This window comes from Catharus ustulatus, chromosome 9 (genome assembly GCF_009819885.2).
Source record: "Catharus ustulatus isolate bCatUst1 chromosome 9, bCatUst1.pri.v2, whole genome shotgun sequence".
NCBI classification, from domain to species: domain Eukaryota; kingdom Metazoa; phylum Chordata; class Aves; order Passeriformes; family Turdidae; genus Catharus; species Catharus ustulatus.
In genome coordinates, this window is record NC_046229.1 from 16,224,630 (window position 1) to 16,245,566 (window position 20,937).

General features: G+C 39.1%; 1 long non-coding RNA gene across 1 annotated transcript; it reads right to left on the reverse strand.

Annotated features, from left to right (window-relative positions):
* Positions 1–87: 87 nt before the first annotated feature.
* LOC117000417 lies at positions 88–20,729 on the reverse strand. Its single transcript, XR_004418759.1, has 7 exons — positions 20,669–20,729; positions 19,390–19,522; positions 17,699–17,835; positions 16,750–16,980; positions 9,756–9,879; positions 3,767–5,174; positions 88–284 (listed from the first exon to the last, which is right to left on the reverse strand). It is a non-coding gene; the product is annotated as an uncharacterized LOC117000417 (long non-coding RNA).
* Positions 20,730–20,937: the final 208 nt, after the last annotated feature.

Sequence of the window (20,937 nt, forward strand, 5' to 3'; positions counted from 1 at the left end):
AAATTCAACCAACACTTTGCATATTTCCCTTTATTATAGTGACATACACAATTTACCTTTAAACCCAAGCAAACCCTACTTGCCTTCACTGAACCTCAGGAGAGTCTTTGGGAAGAACAAAACCTTCACAGCAGTGACATTCAGAGGCTTATCACAACACACCAGGGACACAAGTAAATCTCGAGCAGTAGAAAAGAGTACAACTGTACTCTTTTCTGTAGTGAGCTTCCTCCATGTAGCAATAAAGAAGGTCGAGGTGAGCATTTTTTTTATACCAGTCAACCCTGCAGAAAGACCAGACAAATTAAGAAGTTTTTGGCAAGCCAAAGGATAGGTTCTATCAGCAGCAAATAACAGGAAGGTAGAAAGTTAAGTGTACAGGCTCGTATCACTTACCCCTCTTTTTATTGGGAGGAACTTAGCACTGAATTTACATTTAAGTAAAACCACAGCACAAGACTGACTGGATGCCTGTTGGAAGCAACTGATATATTTTCATTTTACTTTGAGTCTTGGATTAAACTCTAAATGAGAACAGAGCAAGGCCTGATCTGTGGCGGCATACAGAAAAAATAAATTGTGCTTCTCTATTAAATTGGACATCCAAAGTACTTTATTGAATGCTGAAACGAAATGTGAAATTCCATGACAAGCTCAGGTTTTCTTTCCTATGCAGCTTTCATTTAACACAAAGAGGCTTATTTTGCATATCATGGGGCTCTTGATCCTGAGCATTAAATATAATAGCTTCCCTAGAAGCTTTATAGCCTTGGCAAGACAGCACAGATTGGCCTTGTTGGTTGATTTGTTAATTCAAACAAGAATAGCACATTTCTAAAACTTTGGCCAAATTAACATCTTTTGACTGTTCCAATGAGCTAATATCGCAGTAGAAACCTGGAAGCAGTTGTCAAGTCTTTGATGATTTATTTAGTAGGAGTCATCTTGTAGCTAATTGTCTGCAATTTTTAACCTCATTCATGTGCATTGCTGATTCTTCTTCCAGCATCTGCAGTTTTCTCCTCAAGCTTTCTTATATCTCTGTATGTATCATTTCCAGATGGCAACTCAACTTCATCACAATATTTTTATGAACTTGCCAAACCACATCCAAGATCTTCAGACTCAAAAGTAAAAGATAAAATCATCCTCAGAGGGCACCTCACCCTTTTGCACCCAGGCACATGAAAAAAAAGAGCTTTAGGCTCTGACATTTTTTATTAATGATGAGTCACAGCTTAGGGGTTTTGGGGTTGTTGTTTTTTTTTTTTTTTTCTTTTGGTGTTGGAATTTTCACCTTTCCATTCTTCTTCTGGATTTCTCACCTTGAAACCATATCAAAATAAAGTAAATACTGGTGTGCCATATTTTCTGTTTGTACTTCATAAGTCACCATCTCTGTAGTGCTGGCCCCAGTGAAGAGCATACCTGTCAGTCACTGCAGATGTACAGGAAGAATGAGAGATGACCAGGCAGGGAAGTTTTGGCTGGGTGTGCAGCAGACTTTTACACCACATTGGCAGTAAATCTTAGCAGAGACCAGAATTAACTCAAATGCTCAAGACATTTGATGGCTGTTACCTAGATCTTCCTGGGTGAGTTCAAAGAAGAATCTGACTCACTGTGTGGCTCTGTTTCCACCATGGTTTAAGGATTGTCCTGATGTCTGTTAAGTCATAAAAATATAACAGTTCTAGTCACATTTCTGGCTAATTTCATGTGATTCTTCATGAGATAGAAAGTCCTTCCTGGTGATTCTCTGCCTTCAATTATTCCAGTGCATGACTCAGCAATTGTCACGTGTCTGTTTTGGGGTGGTTTTATGCCATGAGTGAATGAAGGGCTCTTTGTGCCTGGTTTTTGTCTCCTATTTGTACGTTTATGAAGAAGGCTGTGTCCCTTGGGAGAGGGAAGATACTCTATTTGGGCAATATTATTACCATCATCTACTGTGATCCATGCCTGTGGGAAGATATTTTTTAAAATAATAAGTTCTATTTTGCTAATGTAGCTATTGTTTAAATGTAAAATATAATTAGAGTATCCACCCAGGGTGTATGTTGTTGTGTAATTTTATAATACTACATCTAGATGAGTGTTGGCATTCTACCTATGTACTTAACCACACCCAGGAATGCTAGTATTGCACAATTACACACATCCTGTTGACTAATTACATAATAATTAGTATTTTTAGCATTCAAAGATGCACTCAAGTCAGTTGTGCAAGATTTTATGTCACTGCAAATTAAAGACAAAGAATAACAAATATATCTAGTAAACAATGCTGTCGAGATAGCTTACTGAGCCTGGACAGAGTTTCCAGCAAACAGCATGTAATACTTCATACTTAATTTTAAAATGTATGACATTTTCTAAATGTTTGGCAGAACTCCCCCCCACCCCTTTACTTTGGGTTATACCTTTTCTTAAAAACTGTTGAAGTATCCAGTATGAAGTATGTTTTGCACTCAAAACAGTTTGATTTTCTGTAGTTTGCCTCCTTCTGAGTTATGATTACTTATCATGACCAGAGATAATTTTTGGCTGAAAAGGCACTGTTATGTGCCTAGGGAAGGAAGATTGTTCAACATCAACTCTGGAAGGAGTCTGGAAAATGCACTTTTAGTTAGCAATTACTTACAAAATATCCCAAATACTGTTGTTTTAAGAAAGCGCTACTGATTAGCGCTCGCCACTTGGATTTGGAACAGATTTTCCATAAGCCTGAGTGGAGTGTCTTGATCTGGTCTCTTGGTTCTCATGATGTTGATGAGATACTGGATGAAAAGTCTGGCTCTCCATATGCATTTGGGAGATTTAAGATCAGAGACTTTTTTTGTTGCAATCTTGTCTTACATGTGCTTAAAAAAAATTTGTGCAATGTAACTTCTAAACTTGCTGTTAATCTTAATTCAGTCAAAATTTACAGAAGATGGCACAGAGGCCAAACCCTGGGTCTTGCCTAGGGCATAGTTTGATTAGCTGCAATGCACCAACTGGATTGAATATGATGTTTCAGAGTGTTTCTGGCCTGCCATGGCTAGTTTCCCTAGAACCCTCAGTCGTGCACATAGACCTTTATGGCGAGAAAGATAAAAAATACAGACTATGTTCCCAACTCCAACTGCATTTGTGAGGCAAAAGGGCAAAAGATATTTTGCACATAGCTTCATTTCTTTTCTCTTCATGAATTTGATTTCTAACTTGTCAGTTACTGAGGCAGCAAATGATTTTTCAAGACTTGAAAACAAACCATTCCCCAGGAGTTTCTGTTTGGGCTGTTTCTCTTTTCATAGGGAAAGAGGTTATAGTGCAACACCAGCTTCTTTCAGCTACTCTGAAGAGTAACTTTTTGCTGCCCTAGCAAGTTTAAAATTGGTATTTTAGTTTGAACATTTGCCCTCACCAGGCAGTTACTTTTTAGTGAATTAACACTTCTATGAAAGCAAACTGGGGCTGTTGGAAAGGAGAATCATCTAAGACTGCTGAAATAATGACTGTTCAGTTTAGGGACACATGCAAGCAGCTTCATAACTGCCCCTAAAGACTTAGCAACCCCAAATATCAGCAATAAAGTCATGACAGTCCTGCACTTCTCTGCTGCTGGCAGACACTTAAAAAGAGGCCAGCTTTCTGAATTTGTAATTGGGATGCCTGTTACTTCTCAAGGCTCTTCTTTTATGTTAACTGCTTTCTAGCCTGGGGTGCTTCACCCATGACTGGTAGACAAGAAATTTAAGAGGGACAGGGTAACCATCCTCACCTGTTTACCTTGGTCACCACTGGCAAGCAGACAGCAACCTGATTTCCCACTGAAAACCAGTGTTTCCTTTGACAGCAGTTGCTTGAAAAAGTGTTCTTCAAACACAAGGCCACAGCTGACAGGATTGGTCAAATCCCTCTTATCCCTTCTTTCCTAAAGAAAAACAAAGGCACAATGGATCTACGCACCTTGCTATGTCCCTCCAACAGAAATGCTGTGGCTCATCTGCATATATGATGAGCAGTATTTCATTATTGAAAATAATCCATAACAAAAAAATTGCACCTGGCCAGCAACATAAGACCAACATGCTTCCTGATGTGATTTTAACTGGCTGAGATATTAAACACTGCAAAACGGGGTTTATAATGGAAATACTGACACACTATTAACTATAGCAGTGCTGCTCTAATAAATGAAATAGCCTGTCGTAATCTCTAATTCATAAATATGCAAATACAAGGTAGAGGATTTGCTCCAAAGGATGTCTCTATAATTTTAACTGACCTTTTCTGCTACTAAATGAGCCTGTTGCTTCTGGTTTTATGCATTAAATAGAAAGTACTGGGAATCCTGTCTCTTTACATCCAAGGCCCACTTCAGCTCCCGTAAGTGCCAAAGGCAAAACCCCTGCTACCTTCAACAGGAAAAATCTGGCCCCAGAACATCTAGAATGTGAGACACCTGGCATTAAACTGAACTCCTGACTGCACTTGATTTTAATTCTGTTCTCATCTATGTTAATTATTATTATATTAATTCTTCTGTTTGGGAGAAATTAAGCACACATTTGCCCCATGTGTCAAAGAGCTTGACCTGCCAAAAGGCACTTACTTGCTCAGTGATAAACAGACCATCAACACAATGATATAAATGTTGAATTTTAGCCAGTTTCCTGTTCTGCACCAAATGGAAGTAAATCCACTGACTTAATATTTAATAACCTAAATGTAATTTCTTTTTTCTGCCTCGCATTGCACAGTAAAGAATTGGATGGCTAGCAGTTTTGCAAATTCCCAACCCCTAATTATTTTAAGCTATTCATCCTGGTATCTGTCTATTGATGCTCAGCCAAATTGCCAGCAGGGGAGAGATCTGTCCAATCCAGGAGCTAAATGAGTCACTGAGAGTCAATCTGTTTTTTTCCCTTGCTGCTGGGATTTCCTTGGGTCCTGGCCTCTCTCTGCTCCAATCACACAGACACAGCTCCAGGCGTGGGTCCTCTTTGGCTTCAGCTGCCTCCTGTCTCCCATGTCTGCTCTGCTCATCACAGCTGTTGATGGGTTCTCGCCGGCTGGCCACAGAAGACCAATGCTTCCACCGCACTGCTCTTACTGCTCTTGCTCTGAAGGAAAATGAAGACATCTTGGCCTTGTTGAATTTGCTGATGAAGTAATGTATCAGGTATCTAGACAGAAAGCAAACCACATGAATAAAATGTGTCATCTGGGTTAGATACTAATTTATTTGCCTTAAGTTCTGGGAACAATATCTGCAGTTTTTTCCAGAGAATTCAGTTAAGTTCCATAGAAACTGAATACTAATATGATTTCTGTAGCATGGAAGACAAATAGGAAACAGAGAAAAAATAGGCTCATCAGAAATATTAGCTGCTCACTATCAAAATATCTGACAATGTCACAAATACAATTTATAAGCAGGAACATTTAGAGCCTAACTTTTCACTAAAAAGCAAATTCCCTGCTTCGTCCCTTTTAGGGACAGGATTCAATTACACAAAAATATGCAGCAGACTTAAGGACTGCATGTAAGATTAAGATAACTGGTATTTCATGGTAAATGATTAAATTAGCTGACACAGTTTTATCCTGAACTTTGCCATTAAAACTGACATTTTTGTGCCACGCACATTGTAGGCTGCTGGTAATCTAAACTGCCTTTCTTCTTTCAAAGACTTTAAATAGCTGAAGAACTCTTGTTCTTTACTCTATTTGCAAATGTCTGGAAAATATATCTACAATATAACAAGATGAACTAAGCACAGGACTTTTTTTTCCCCTTCATCTATCATACAAATACCTTGAGAAAACAGCAAGGAGGTTCCAAATGCCCAGATTAAGCTCTGCAACATGCACTTTAATCAAGTAATTTATGTGACTCTACAGAGATGAGAACATGCTGTCCTCCTCATGGTGAGTGAAAATAGAGAAATGACAGAAGCCTCTTACTAAGAATTTAATTACTCCTAGTATACAATTTTAAACCACTCTATGTTTATTCCTCTTCTTTTCAGACTTGCTTTTTGATGATGGCAGGAATTGTAGGAATAATTTTGATATAAACCAGACATAGAAGTGTAGGGATGAAATGTCAGAGCTGGTTGTAGTCACTGCCCTTCAGTTGAGTTAGCTGGGAAGGAGTAACTCAACTCTTCAGTGAAGATACTCAGTCTTCAAGCAAAGTGCAGGCATGTGTCACTGCACACAGCAAAGACAAGGCCAGTCTCATCAGAGACATGAACTATGAGAGAAGCACAGTTCCTGAATATTGCACTGACAGACCACCAGACTGGGTGGGAAGAAAAGCCACAGAGGCACTGCAGAAATGAAGAGAGGTGGTAGGACATGCAGCCAGTGCATCCCCATGAGAGGCCAAGGGTGAGCATAAGGAGTGGGCTCTGGTTGAAAGAGGTCCCACAGGCAATTGGATGAACTTAGTTAATTTTTATAGCTGTTTGACTTGTCCAGTGGTCAGAAAAACAAATAATTGTCCTTTCTTTGTAGATACATGGAGTTACATAAAAGCAGTTTGTGACTCTCACAACACTTTCTTCTCATAACTAGTACAACCTAGACTACATCAAATTTTCAGCCAGCCATGAATTTCAGAAGTAGCTCTAACAATACAAAAGCACAGGGACTAAAATACTACAGAATAACGGTTCAGCATGTCCAGTCTTTCAGAAACAAGATCCTTACATACTTGTGAATACGATGCAAGAGGAATGTCAATTATTATTGCAGACTACTTAATAGGACACTTAATTCCCCACCCACAGGCTCCACAAATTGAAGTTTTATGATGAAGTCATGCATGCATCATATTATACTACTATCTGTGCACTGGCACAAAGGTAAAAGAAGTCTCCAAACATTGACGGTAGAATTTGGAGAGGTAAAGACCTGTCTCTTTACATGAATTCTGTACTAGTAACCAAGGTCTCTGCTGGAAAAGGTAGTGGAAGCTCATTAGACACCAAAAAAACCTGTGATTTTTATTCCAGAAGAGAATTTGGCTCTTTATTCTTAGTGGAGACTTATCAGAGGTGTGTGCGTAACAGGAATGCTATGTACATAATTTTGTTGTGGTAAAATTTTGGGATACTTTTTTATCCATGAACAGTTGAGCAAGATTTGTGACTCTTTATATCTTCATATCTTGGTATCTTTATATCTCTAAGTAAAAAGAAGAAAGACAGCTTTTTACACAGCACCTTCCCCAGCAGTCAAAAACTGCAGTTTATACAGCACATGCACAATCACACCATTATCATCAAAGCATTACTTTCATCCCTGAAAATCATGATGGTCATGAAGTCAAAGAAAGGTCCACAAAGACAGTTTCATTGTTTGAGAACTCATGCAAATGTTGAACATGAATGAAACTTAATCTGATTATCAAAAAAATTAGACCTGTATGATGATCTCACTAACTATGTTATTCCATTAAAAATTCTCATCTTGCCTACTTTTTTTGTCTTTTAAAAAATACCGCTACCTTTCTCTTTGTAGGCTTTAAAGTTTGAAAACGTTTCACAGCAGACATTACATGAATCATCTAGCTTTCTTATTCCAAAATGTTTCACTGATCATTCATTATTAACTGAGTAAAATGAAGGTAGCTATGATAAACTTTGGTCTATCTCAAAGTATTAGAAAGGATATGAAAACATCTTGTTCATAGTGCTAACTTTCAGATGACATATGACAATACAGGTCCAGTTTTTTCACTGTCCCATACAATGAGGCTCTTAACAGCCCAATCACTTGTACAGTAATTTCACGATTATAAGCTGCACCATTTTGACTAAAATTTTGGTCTGAACCCAAAGTGTGGCTTATAATCAGGTGCGGCTTATATACGGACAAAGAACGAAAAGTTGCTGTTTTAGTTTGGAGGACAGGTGTCTGCTGAGAAAGGCAGGAACTTCTCTTTGAAATGGAGAATGTAAACCCCCTCCCTCCAAATTATTATAATTTTGAAATCAAGGGGCTTTCAGGCAAAGATATGGGAATTAGGAATAACAGTTCTTTTCTAGGGAAATTAAAATAGAAATACAGTACTACAAAGAAACAAACTCCAAACCCTGACAAAGTCAAGAGTACAACCTGACACCCCGTCAGGCAGGGTGTTGGCAGCAGTCCCATTAAATGGTGGCTGCATCCTCCTGCAGTGACAGATGTGATTCAGTTGAAGCAGTGCTCCTGTACGAGGTGCAGTTTTCCTCTGGAGTCCAGTGGAGAAAGGGGCTACCTTAGTGTCACAAAACCTCTGTTTTCATCTTGGTAAGAAATGTTGGGCTCTTCCCCTTGGCTGGAGCAACTTCCAATGGGATGAAGTAATTTTATCACTCACACAGTGGGACTCAATGGCCATTAGCAGAAAATGACTGGCTGGAGGAAGCATGGGTTGTGAAAAGATAAAGAAAAATGCCCCACCTGGTTTCAATGGATGGCCCATTAGCAGAATATCTGCCGTTGAGATAAGGATCACTGCCCCCACCCTCAACACATGGTGATAGAACAGATACCTTTTATCACACTCTGTATTGTAATGTGCGGCTTATAATCAGGTGCGGCTTATGTATGGACAAAGAACAAAAAGTTGCAGGCACCTGGAAGTGTGGCTTATACTCAGTGTAGCTTATAATTGTGAAATTATTGTAATTACTTTTTTCCCAGTTCCTGGCCACTAATAGTTTCAGCCTGCTCTGCCACTTAGCAGAAACACATTCAAACAATATAACCATGACAGGACTGGATGTGGGTAACAGGAAGTCTATCAATATCAGAGATTAAGATCCTACAAATTGTCTAGTTCTTTTTTGTAATTAATGTATTTTCTCTAAAGAGTTCTATATACATCTATGCCTTAATGTGAATGCTCTGGAGAGGAAATAAGTCTGTAGCTGCTCTTAGATCTGAGAGTGATATTTTTCAAAACATTTGAGTAACTGGTGCTCTTTTATTAAATATACTACAATATAACTGTATGCAAAACTTGAAATGCTCCTTTTCAAGTGGCTGAATAAAGGAATGAAAACCTAGATAGGAGCCATGTTAAACCAGGAAAAAAAAGGGAACTGCCTCATTTTAGCAAGTCAAGATCCTGGATAAAACTTGCTGCTTATCATTTGGCTATCTAGACAGATGGGCTAGACTGAAGTCAGTGGGGCTACTTGTGATATACTCCACAACTGAACATATTTGGAAAAAGCTGCTATACTAATTTACTCATTTACATCCTAGAATGCTTTCAGTTTCTCTACAGCCACAACTCAGCTTGGGTTCTCCATGGCCAGAGAGGGTCAGGCCTATATGTAAGAGAAGCAGACAGGGACAGAAGTTGTGCAAAGCTGGCCATGGACTTAATAAGAGCTTGATTCTGTACCAATGAAATCAACAGGAGTTTGGCTCTTGTTTGCAATGGGAGGTGGATCAGCGTTTTATGCCAGCTGTTCCCTGCTGGGTAGGGATAATCCCTTTGAAACAAAATATTTAACTTGTTCTCACTCTGTTGTTGTAAGAAGGCTTCCCATGAAAATGCTTTCATGAGAATTAAAAGGTGTGTCCCATTTTTATTTCCAAATACCCCCCCACCCCATAGTATATAGTTTCTGATAAAAAAAAAAAAAAACAAAAAAAACAAACAAACAAAAAAAAAAACCAACCCCCCCCCAACATGTTATTAAACCACATGAGTTTACAAAAATGCCACAGAAATTAGTTACAGGATGGAACTGAGTCACCTGTTTGTTCTCCTGGCCATGACAGCACTTGCACTTTCCTCAGACAGGAGATGCAGCAAGTTAATGTTAATTCAAACAGCTGCAATTGAAGTGGGATCCCATGGGCAGAAATAAAATGAAGTCCCTGGAGGCAAATAGAAGGTGATAAAAAGTCCAAACTTCCAACAGTCATGAAAGGAGTCATGAATAACAGTGTGGGAAAAGTATCAGAGAGATGGGAGCTAAGGAAGGACAGTATTAAGAATAAAATCTTTTACGTGTGTCCTCCAGCCTGGATCTGAGTACAGCAATTAGTCTCAGATAGTGTTTCTGTGTTTTGTTTTTATGTTTTACAGTGAAAATGAGGTTCTTAAACATGGCTGATGCCTAGGTTGCTCTACAGAGCAAGCAGCAACAGTGGCTCCTTCTAGTCCCTGCATGTGTTGGTCAAGTTCAAAAAGAACGTGAAAGTTGGGCCCATTTACACCAGCTCTCACTTTGGTTCACTCCCTCTCCCTCCTCTGGCTGAGGTCCATTTGGCTGACAAACTTGGAACATAAAGTCTGCTAGGTTTTATAAAGCAATTATTGAATTTAAAAAGTCTCTTTCATTGCATTCTAATGGGATTTCCATAAAATAGAGTCCTCCACAATATCCGGGGAACTTTTGTTTACACCATAAACTATGACAATTTTTGAAGAGTTCTAGAAGACTTAAAGAGGGGAAACTTTCAGAGACAGAGCTGTTTGGTCTGGCAACAGGGAACTGAGCCTACGTAGAGTTACATCCTCCAGAAGCAGGAAACGTATGGAATCATTTGAGCTTAAGAGACTGTGACATTTTTATAGAATGAAAGGGGAAACTGAGAGATACAGTGACAGAGCCGGGAGCTGCAGCTGGCTGGCTGGCTGTTCCATGGAGCATTCCCCTCATAGATTTTTATGACTCTCCTAGCCCTAATATTAAACACTTGACCTTTTTGTCAAATACTATTTTATATTATTAGGTTGGATGATTAGTTACTAAATATACCATCTATAGTAAATAGGAAATTGTGTAGTCTGATGCTTTTAGTCTTAGACCTTTCAGGTATTGGTCCTTTGGCATTTAACATTACAACACTGAGTCCTCTTACATTAAGTCCCTTGGTAAGCAAGAAGTGCACAGCATTTTCACACAGGCCAGAGGATTTCTAAGGCACTATTACCTGAGTGGAGAATGCTGTAAACATTGTGAAGTCAGGGACAACTAGGAGCCAGCTGATGCTGAACAATTCACCTTATTGTACAGCCTAGGAATAAGTGCATTTACCTTTTAAAATTCTGTAAACCAGAACTTTGAAAATGACTCTGCTCTGTGTCTCTCTCCCTGGTGAATTCTTCCATTCATCCTCTCCCCTCTCACATACAAAATGGTACCAATGTTAGAAGCAGAATTGATAATTTGCTTTTTTATCTCTCCCTCCCAGCACTTCATACTCTGTTTTGGGAAACCCTGATGTAAACCACTCCCTTTCATTAATCCCACCTCAAATATTTGGATTTAAAAGTATGTGGTTACAGACAGCATGACCCTGTATTTGTGAATATTTGTATTAGTTTTGGAAGAAAAAAAAAAGATCAAAAGTCTTCCTGGAACTTAAAATGGTTTTAATAGGATTGGATCAAAATGCTAGTGCAGAAACATCTATTACCCTTAGAGGACAAGCTGCATGAAGAAGAAAAAAGAGACTTATTAGTAAACACTGTGGAGCTTATTTAGAAGAGCACCCCATGGAGTCCATGTAACATATTTATAGTGCACAACTTCAGCCTGGACATAGATTTATGATTTGGGACAGTGAATCATCATTACCAGCAAATGACAGAACTGCTTTATTTTTCAGCAAACCGGGTTTGGTTCCGATCTCAGTCTTGAAATGTAAGACTGGTACAGCTCCAGTAATTTCTGAAGAATCACTGCTGCCTGATACTAAGGTTTCAGTTGGTCTAATGGATTTAATAAGCCAGCTGCTCTAAATCCTAGAATAGATTTCCTCGCTGTTAATACAGGATGGTACTTGTTGGGCAAGCAAAACCCAAGGACTCACCCATTTATGTGAGCAGGGGATGAGCAGACTAAACTGCAGGATTTGGCCTCAAATTTGCAGAGCTGTAATTATATTTTCTTTGATTACACACAAATGTGATAGAGGCAGCCTATGCACAAACCAGATAACATGACCTTTCTGCAGTTTAACTTCTTGCTATTAAAACAGGAGTGTTTGAGAACTACAAGAATTAGAAAAAAAATAGGAAAAAACAGCCCTTCTAAAATCACACAGTGTCTGAAAGGTTAATGAACAGTGAATCCTAGTCAGGAGCATCACCATGTTCCTGTAACTGCTGTCCCCTTTGGTCTTTAATAATAATGGCAAAATATTACTGAAGCTGAAGATACTCCACTGTGGTAAAGCATGGCTATTTAGCAAACAAATACATTCAAAATAAACTGCTGGAAGCCTGCTGTGCTCTAACATCTGCCAAATGGAGTTTCTCCTGTCTTCTCTCTTTCCAGATGCCCTCTGTGTTGCTTACTTCATCTCTTGGCACACACCAGTGCAGTGACACATGACAGTGTGCGGCTTAGAGCAGCTCCTAGTCACTGCTTCCAGACTGGGAATGAGCCGGGACTCTTCCACAGTCCTGAACAACACCAACCTGCAACAGTGGAACTTCAGCAGCTGAGAATTTGCTCCCCAGGCATCAAACAGATATTTTCTGATCTCAGAAAGCCACAGAACAAGAAAGCCTGGTTGCAGGCCCAGCAATTCCACCTGTTAGATGTTTCATTATAGAAGTGTGTGCTCAAAGCCTCAAACATTCAGTCCTTGATTACAAGATCTATCTCTACAGCACACAACAGTGAGAGAGCTTTTCTGGCCTAATCACAAGAATCAGCACGTACCTGTTTATCTCAGTGCTTTGCTCCCAGTTGCTACACACAACTCCTTGAACCCACCTGAGTTACCTTTATACTTCGAAGAAGTTTAAATCTGCCCTAGCTGGAGATCCAAACTTCTGAAATCTACAGGCAAAGTGATGACTACTTCAAATACCCTTTTATATATGGATCTTGATGTAAGTATTGTCAGTCTTTGGCCATGTTCTGCTTCTACATCAGTAGGTGCAGAAATGGGCATGGAGCAGGAAAAGCAGTAACAAAGAAAAGATGAAGTAGAAGAGTTGTGAGACATATAAGATACTAAATAAGTTTTTTTTGTTGCCACTCCAACCCTTTTGTCTATGCTACTGACACAAAGAAGATAAAAAAAAGGGTTTGTTAGAACACAGCAGGTTCGTTTGCACCATTTAAGAATTTGGCTTGAGAAGTAAAATCACTGTTTACACCACAGCTGGCCTTGGTTCATTGGTTTTGTTACATTACCTAATCTCTTTGCTAAAGAAAGGACATTCTAATTCTATGTAATTGCAGTATTGCCTTGACTCTTGAAGTCCATGAAGCTCTTCCAGGACTACAAGTGCAGAGCAGAGCAAGAATATAAAAACTCGTTATGATGTTGGTGCTTAAAACAGAGAGCTACATTTGCTGAAGGCTTCTGTAATTCTCTGGACTGCTAAAAAATACAGTGGTATATGCATAAACCAGTTTCAGACACATGGTAACATTTGCCATCCTACCCACTTATACCCTAAATCAGCTATTTTCTAGTCTGTGTGGCTCATCAGAAGACTTCAGTAGTAGCATTTTGCTGCATAAATTCCATTAGCTGTATCCACAAAAAGCCACTTCTAAAATGGTGTTACAATGATGAGTTTTTCCCAAATGGGTTCAAGTGAAATAATGGAAGTTAAACACAAAAGTCCATATCAGAAAGTTGGTAGCAAAGCTGCAAAGAGTGTGGCAAGAGACCTGGCACCAAGATGCAGCAGGCCAAACCACAGCTCCCTCAGCTCAAACCCATTCAAATTACTTAGCTGTCAATCACAAAGTAGGACAGAAAATTCTTGTCAGCAGCTAGCGGACATTAGCCAGTTATCTGAAACAAATTATGTGATTCATTCTCAGAATTGGAATTGGAAAACAACTAGATTTCACTGAATCTGTTTGTCGTCCCGTGTACGCCAAAGTACGCCGTGCCTATTCTTCCTCTCCTTGTATCTGAAGGACTGTGTTTCTCAGTGAACCTAACAACATCCACTGGCTTCCTTGATGCAAAATCTCTCTCTTGAGAGTGAGGAAACTATTCCACATAATGAGAAATCAAAATTCAGATTCCATCTCTAGAAGACCATTTCCCAGTTACACCATTTTGTTCTCATCCTGCATGGTTTTCAAGCACAATTTACCAAATGTGATATAACCCCCATAGTCAGTCAAACTTGTGGACGTTTGCCCTCTTCTGTATTATCCAAGGACATTAAATGTTTTAGTTGGTATGGAACAAATACACATAGATATCTGATATAAATCATTATGACCTTTGGCCAAAACATATGTTTTAGCTGTGGGATTGTTTTGCTATGGCTCACCATTTTTCCCTTAGCAGAAAGGACAACACAGGCTACGTTTGCTGAGAAGCAGTTTTCTTATACATCAGCCAAAACACAAGGGCTCAGCTACTTCATCTAGGATCTTCAGGTCTGCACTGCAACCAGACATGTCCCAGGCACCATCTGACCATCTGTGCAAATGTCAGCACAGTTACACCACTGCAGCCAGGACGTCTTGAGAAAACAGTTAGTCATGCTGAGAAAGTCTAATATCCTCGGTCACAAAGTTCTAAAGATAATTATGATGGTTCCATAGCTCAAAAAAGGAGAAAATGCATATATAAGAGCAAAAATTTGACACATGGAAAGTGTAAGGTGTTATAAATACAGTTGCTGGCATTAACACAATGTGTTATATTCTAAAAAGCAAAGCATAGCAAATATGTCCTTTTAAAACACAAAAGCAAAAGCTTTGCCTTTACCCACTAATGTTTCTAAGCTATTTATGCTCAGTCCAGCTCCTGTCAGCTTATCACAAGCTGCTGTTTTCATTGCAATCTACTGCACAGCATCACTCCAGCTCAGCTGGCATCTCTTAGAAGAAAACAAGATGAATTTTGCTCCTTTGCTTCACATCTACCCTACATCAATTCTTGCACGTAGAACTCCCTTTCTCTAACAGTGGGATGGTGGTGGGCCAGCTTCAACACCTCACTCATCCATCTCCTTTTCTGCTCAGGCATCTGTCAGCCTCCATGTTTTTGGTGCAAAACGCACCATTTTTCAGGCCTGAATATTTCACTGGAATGGTTTATGTCTTGTTCACCAAATATCGCAGCAGGGAAGGAAGAAAAGTCAGATGGCCTTACTGATAAGGCTTTATTTTGAAAAGTCTTTATTTTGAAAAGTGGAGTATCTGGGATCTCTGGGACACCCTCCCCGTGATTATGTTGAAATGGTTGAGGAAGATGAGCTAACTAGATTCTGGAGGATTTATTTTATTTCTATTATTACAGCTGAGGCATGTGAGTAATTTGAGTGCAGTTTTGTCATCACTGATGACAGCGAATGTGACACATGAATAATACACTAATATGTTTTTTAAATAAGAAACAAAGACCTTTCAAGACTGGATACCATAGCAATTACTACTAGAAAATCTGTATACCAACCAAAGATGGATACCAATGATACACTCCAAACAAAATGGCTGGGCATTTAAGTTAATCTTGTTTGGCACAGTGCAGGTTGGAACTCCAGATGGATGTAAGCCTGGGGGAAAAGACACATCTGCCTACAGAGTAACTGCTAATACTAATGTGAGATTTTATATCTTCTTCCCCCATTTTATCAGTGGGATCTAACTTCCCTTTTCCACACAAGGCTCACATCACTTCACCTGTTACTTTTATTGGTTGATTAAACCAATGAAGCCATTACCTATCTGTCCTGTCAAGGCAAGTCTCATTGAGCGACCTCTGCAGACAATCAGCTATGCTGAATGTTTTAATTCCTAAACTACAAAAAAGTTTATTCTTCCACTTAATAGTCAGATTGTAGGTTTGGACTGGTGACATTAGCAATTTTACAGCAAAGGTAGGTAATTTCTGTCATGGTATGGTTACATGACTTCATCAGACTCATATACATACACATACATACTGTAATACATTATTTTAGTTTAATATTGCTAATTCTTCCTGTGCTTTGCCACTGCATCTGAATCAGACCAAAGACCAGACATGATGTCTGCTTCCTGTTGCTGTTTCACATTGCTTTTGTGGCAAAATGGCTGATAGGAGAGAAGAAAGTCTTTGAAGTGTTCTGACAATTTCTGTCAAGAAGATCCCAAAAGCATGGATAAATGTTCTTTTCTCTCCCAGAACTCGCAGCTAAAGTACCAGAGGGTTCACTGCTGTTACTTTTCTTTTTCAAAACCCATATGAAACCACTTGAGGATATTGTGAAATGGCATAGGCTACAATGTCATCAATATCCTGATGACACCAAGCTCTACGTCTCCTTTTCATTGAAGCCATATGTTACAGCTTCCTTGTGTCTGGCAGAGATAAGACATGGATGAAAGCCAGTTGGCTGAAGCTTTCTCTAGATAACATGAAGGTAGTATATGGGTTTGGCAACGGAAAAGTGTTTTGAGTTGACAAAAATCTGCTTCCAAAATTGAGGGAGATTCCCATTGTCAAAATGCACAAGGGATTCGCTGCCTCCTACCTCATCCTGAAGTCCCAGAGGCAAAAGTGACCTGAATCTATCTATTTCTTGTTAGATTTTACTCACTAGGTGCTCATTGGCTTTCAGTTGACCACTCTGTGTTGGCCAGACACATAAGGTTCAAAAAAGGCTCTGTTATGCCATTGTCATTACTTTCAGACACTGTCTAGCCTATTCTTGAAGATGTCCAGTGACAAAGACCGCACGGCTTCCTGATCTACTGATGTATGCCACCAGATTCCTATGAGAATACCAAATATTTACTAATGATTAACTGACATATTTCTTACCATAATTGAAGCTTGTTGGTACTTCTTTCCTCAGAAACATAGGAAAGCATTTCCTTGATATCCTTTTCTTTGGAACAGTGTTTCTCATGTAGTTGAAAAGCCACATTATCTTCTTTAAGACCCTTGTTTAGGTTAGACAATCCTCAATCATTCAGTCCTTCCACACAGAGCAATTAATTTTTTAGACTTCTGAATATGCTTTTTGCTCTCTTCTCCAGCTGGACTGTATTTCTTGAAATGCAAACCACAATTGGAGGTCACAGTAAATCAAGTGATATTTTAAGCTTCTATTAAATATAGGTAGGCAGTAGCACCATTTCTGCTCCAGGCCTTTCTGACATATTTACTGAGTGGAAGATTTTTGCTTGTTATCTCTTCTGCAATATGATAATATGCACTCATCCCCCCAAACAAAACTGCTCTTAGATAGCACAGAGACACACAAGGCAATTCAAACACAGTAAGTTCTATTCTCATATTCCAAATTCTCAGCAACATTTGATGTTTTGGGTAACATTAGGTTCCTCTAAGTTGTCCATCTTTTTTTCCTGCAATTCAGAGCTTTCAACTGTTGAGCCTCCCTCCCATCACACCAGATTTTTTCAGTCCCACCATTAGGTGGAACCTTTCTGTTATAACGCATTCTATCCTGATCCACTTTCATGTCTAATGCTGCTGATTCTTCCAAAAGCTTGAGTCTTTATTGCTCCTTTTAGTCTTTCTTAGTCCTGGCAGAAATTTCCACTGCCCACTTTTTCCCTGCTTCTCTCAAGTGAAGAAGCAGGAAGAAGTAATTTTCACAGTCCATTGGACTATATGACCATGAAGGTTAATACTGTAGCACTGTCACTCATCTGGCTGGCATGGGACATTTCCCTGCCAGCTGCAATGAAGCTTTTCCATGAGCCCAGCTAGAAGCCACAAACTGGATAAATAGAGAAGTACCTACCAGCCACCATAGGATCACCCTTGGTCATATTTGCAGGTGAGGGATGCAGGTTCATCCCTTCTAGAACACACTTCATCCTTGGCATGTGTCTCTTGCCTTTTATTTCCACTGTGCTCCATTGCCACTATGGGACTACTCTGGAAGCACAGAAAGCACCTTCTCAGAAGTTTTGACTAATACAGAGTGTGGCGAATTATGCAAGGCAGAGAAAAATGAATCTAAAAGGGTAAATAACATGTGTTCTCCATATTGTGCATGAGCTGCCAAATGCATGATGGCCTGATTACCTTGATGCCTGGCTTTCTTCAAGACAAGTAGATGAGGGACAAACTCTCTGATTTGGGCAAAGCAGCTCTCTAGACAGAGTACTGCACCTTTTGGTAAGGTTCACCACTGCGTCCAATAAAACAGGTGACTGGGAGAGTCAGAAACTTTTTAGCAAATAAGTAAAATTAAGTGTATAGAAGAACAAGGACAATCACCAAACAAGAACCATGATGGTCATTTCTTAATTACTCTATCTGCTAAAGAGATAGGCAATAATTATGTAAATTACATAGACTCCATGTAGCACAAAGAAGTTACTGTTCTTCCTCCCACTCCCTTAATGAAATTTATGATTCTGCAATTTATTAAATCCTTCTCTCACATGTGGAAATAAAAAAAAAAAAAAAAAAATCTTCAAGACACCCCCAGAGGAGCACAAGAGGCAGCCAGCTGATGCAAACAGCATGTCACTGTTTTATGCAGGAACTAGGAGTACTAAAAAGGGGAACCAGATACTTTAGAAAAATTCCTGATAGTGTTGGTGTTCAGATTAGGCTGTCCAGGGAGAGAACTAATGTGTTCTCAAATCATTACTGTGGATTTTGGTGTATGTAGTGGCATTCATGAAGCAGTTACTCAGATCTGTCATGTGAACAGCCAAGATTTCATGGTTTTCTGACTAGATTTTAAGGGGAATATTATGAGGCCCTCATGTTTCATGCCCTGGAATTACGAACTGCACAGTGGCCATCTTAGTACTTAAGATATAAATTAATTTAGTATAAATAACATCCCTGAAGAACTGCAAGCTTTGTTATCTGCACATCAGGGTCTTTTTCAGTGTTTTAAAAAAAAGAGCATGTAAATATGAAGACCCTGCGGTTTCCACAGAAAGCTTTGGTTAAAAACAAATGACAACAGACTCACACTCAAGGGGAAAGGACAGTATGGCTAAGTGTAAAGAACAGCTGGTGTATATGTAATGTTACAGTTATTTTTCTCTGCTTCCTCTAGGATGAACTGAAGACCCTGTTTTGCTGGATGCTGAGTGCCCTAAAGTCCCATTACACATCCCAGGAAAGAACCTTAATGGTTTTATTGGGACTCATATCTGCACATATAACATGGCCTTTGAAGATGAAAGGATTTTTTTTTCTCTGCTTCCATTTGTTGCCTCTTGGTTGACATATTCCTATATGGACACTCAGTCCCCAGATATCTGTTCCCTAATCAGAGACATCAATAACATTCCCAGAGGAAAAACTCTGGAACACCTATGAAAGTCAGAAGTGTGAGGAATACATCTCAGATGATGCAGATGCAGTCACTGCTGTATGATCAGATAAGCAACATTGCAAGTTCATTTTTGTATGCTAAATAAAATAAAAATGTCAATATTTACACATAACCTTCAAGGCTCTTACATTTGCAGCTCTTTAGTATTCAGTGCAGACCACATTTTCTTTAGTCCGTTACCAACAGCTTGGAAATTTAGTTAGAGGATGCAACCCAAATGTTCCTCCAAATGTTGTTTCCAAATGGTCATCTTGAAAAATGCTGTTTAAAAGGATGAAATCTTTATGTGAAGATATAAGAGCCCATGCACAGAGGAATATAAACAGCAAGGAAATAATCTGAAGATTAAAACCACTAATGATAAAGATATTACTGTTAGGCATAGTTTAATTTGTTGGTAACTAAATCACCAGAGGCTTTTTATAGCCTTCTTGGAACCTGACTATTGTGTAGTGCACATTCAACCTCTAAGTGTACAGTGACACAAACAAATAAAAGCGATCATAACAGTTGAAATGTAGTTAGAGACACAATTGAGAACATCTGTATTGTAAGCAAAAATAAATTAGAAATACTGAAGTGTTTTGTAGCTGTGAAACTGAGGGATAAAAGAATAACCTACAGCACCTGGATTAAGCAGTTGTAAATAATGTATAAAGGAAAAATCTCATTACCCCCTGTGTAAACTCCCCCCCAATGAAATATATTTTATGAATGTTGCATCACAGTAATAAATGCAGCATTTGTTTTCCCCATAAACTTTCCATTTCATGACTATAAGATAGTTTGGATTTGGAAATAATGGCCAGTGAATGTACTGTTTGCAGGATTAGTTTCCCTCAACAAGCAGCTTTGAACTGACCTTCAGTTTTTTTGGGCTAAAGAGCAGGGACTTACACAGGCTTAGCAGAACTCATCTTTGTGCCTACAAAGCTGTGTCTGTGTTCTCCAGTTGCAACAGAACCATGCTATACAAACAAATCCAAAAGGACCACTAGAGAGTATTTAGACTCTGAGCCTTGAGTGTTGTAATTGCCTGATATCATGAAAGATTTGATGAGATTGTATTAGGTAATAACTAGATACAAATGTGGAGTTTTCTCTTTGTAAAAAAGAAGTCTTACAGGAGAGCGCTGCACGCTTCAGGATACAGAGCTTCTACTTAGAGTAAAAAGAGCAAGAGCCATAGAAAAAACTGTAAAGCTTTTGCATTATTTCACAAATATTCACAGTTTTGTGTAAAAATGCCAGGACTGATTCCTTGCTTGTGTCAGCTTTGCACTATCAGATTTGCTGAAGTACTCAACAGATTTATTCTAGATTTAGGCAGTATATTACTGTCAAATTGAACCACTAGCTTTCTCTTGAAGATATCTTGATTCCCCACATATGAAAGGGGTCAGCTACCTGATGATCCAGGGCACCAATCACCGATCCCCTTGGGTGAGTCCCCGAATCATCTGTACATTGATACAAAATCACCAAGCCACAGCAGGTGACAATGAGGATGAGATGCCACAAAGGAAGTCAGCATCTAAAGTCAAACAGAAACCTAACAAATTAAAAGGATAGCAACTTCCCACTGGCTGAGAGAGATAAAATGTCACAAACATAAAAACATTATAAAGTTAGGCTTGAGACTGTAGTACTTTCCCTTTATGATTAATGATTGGACT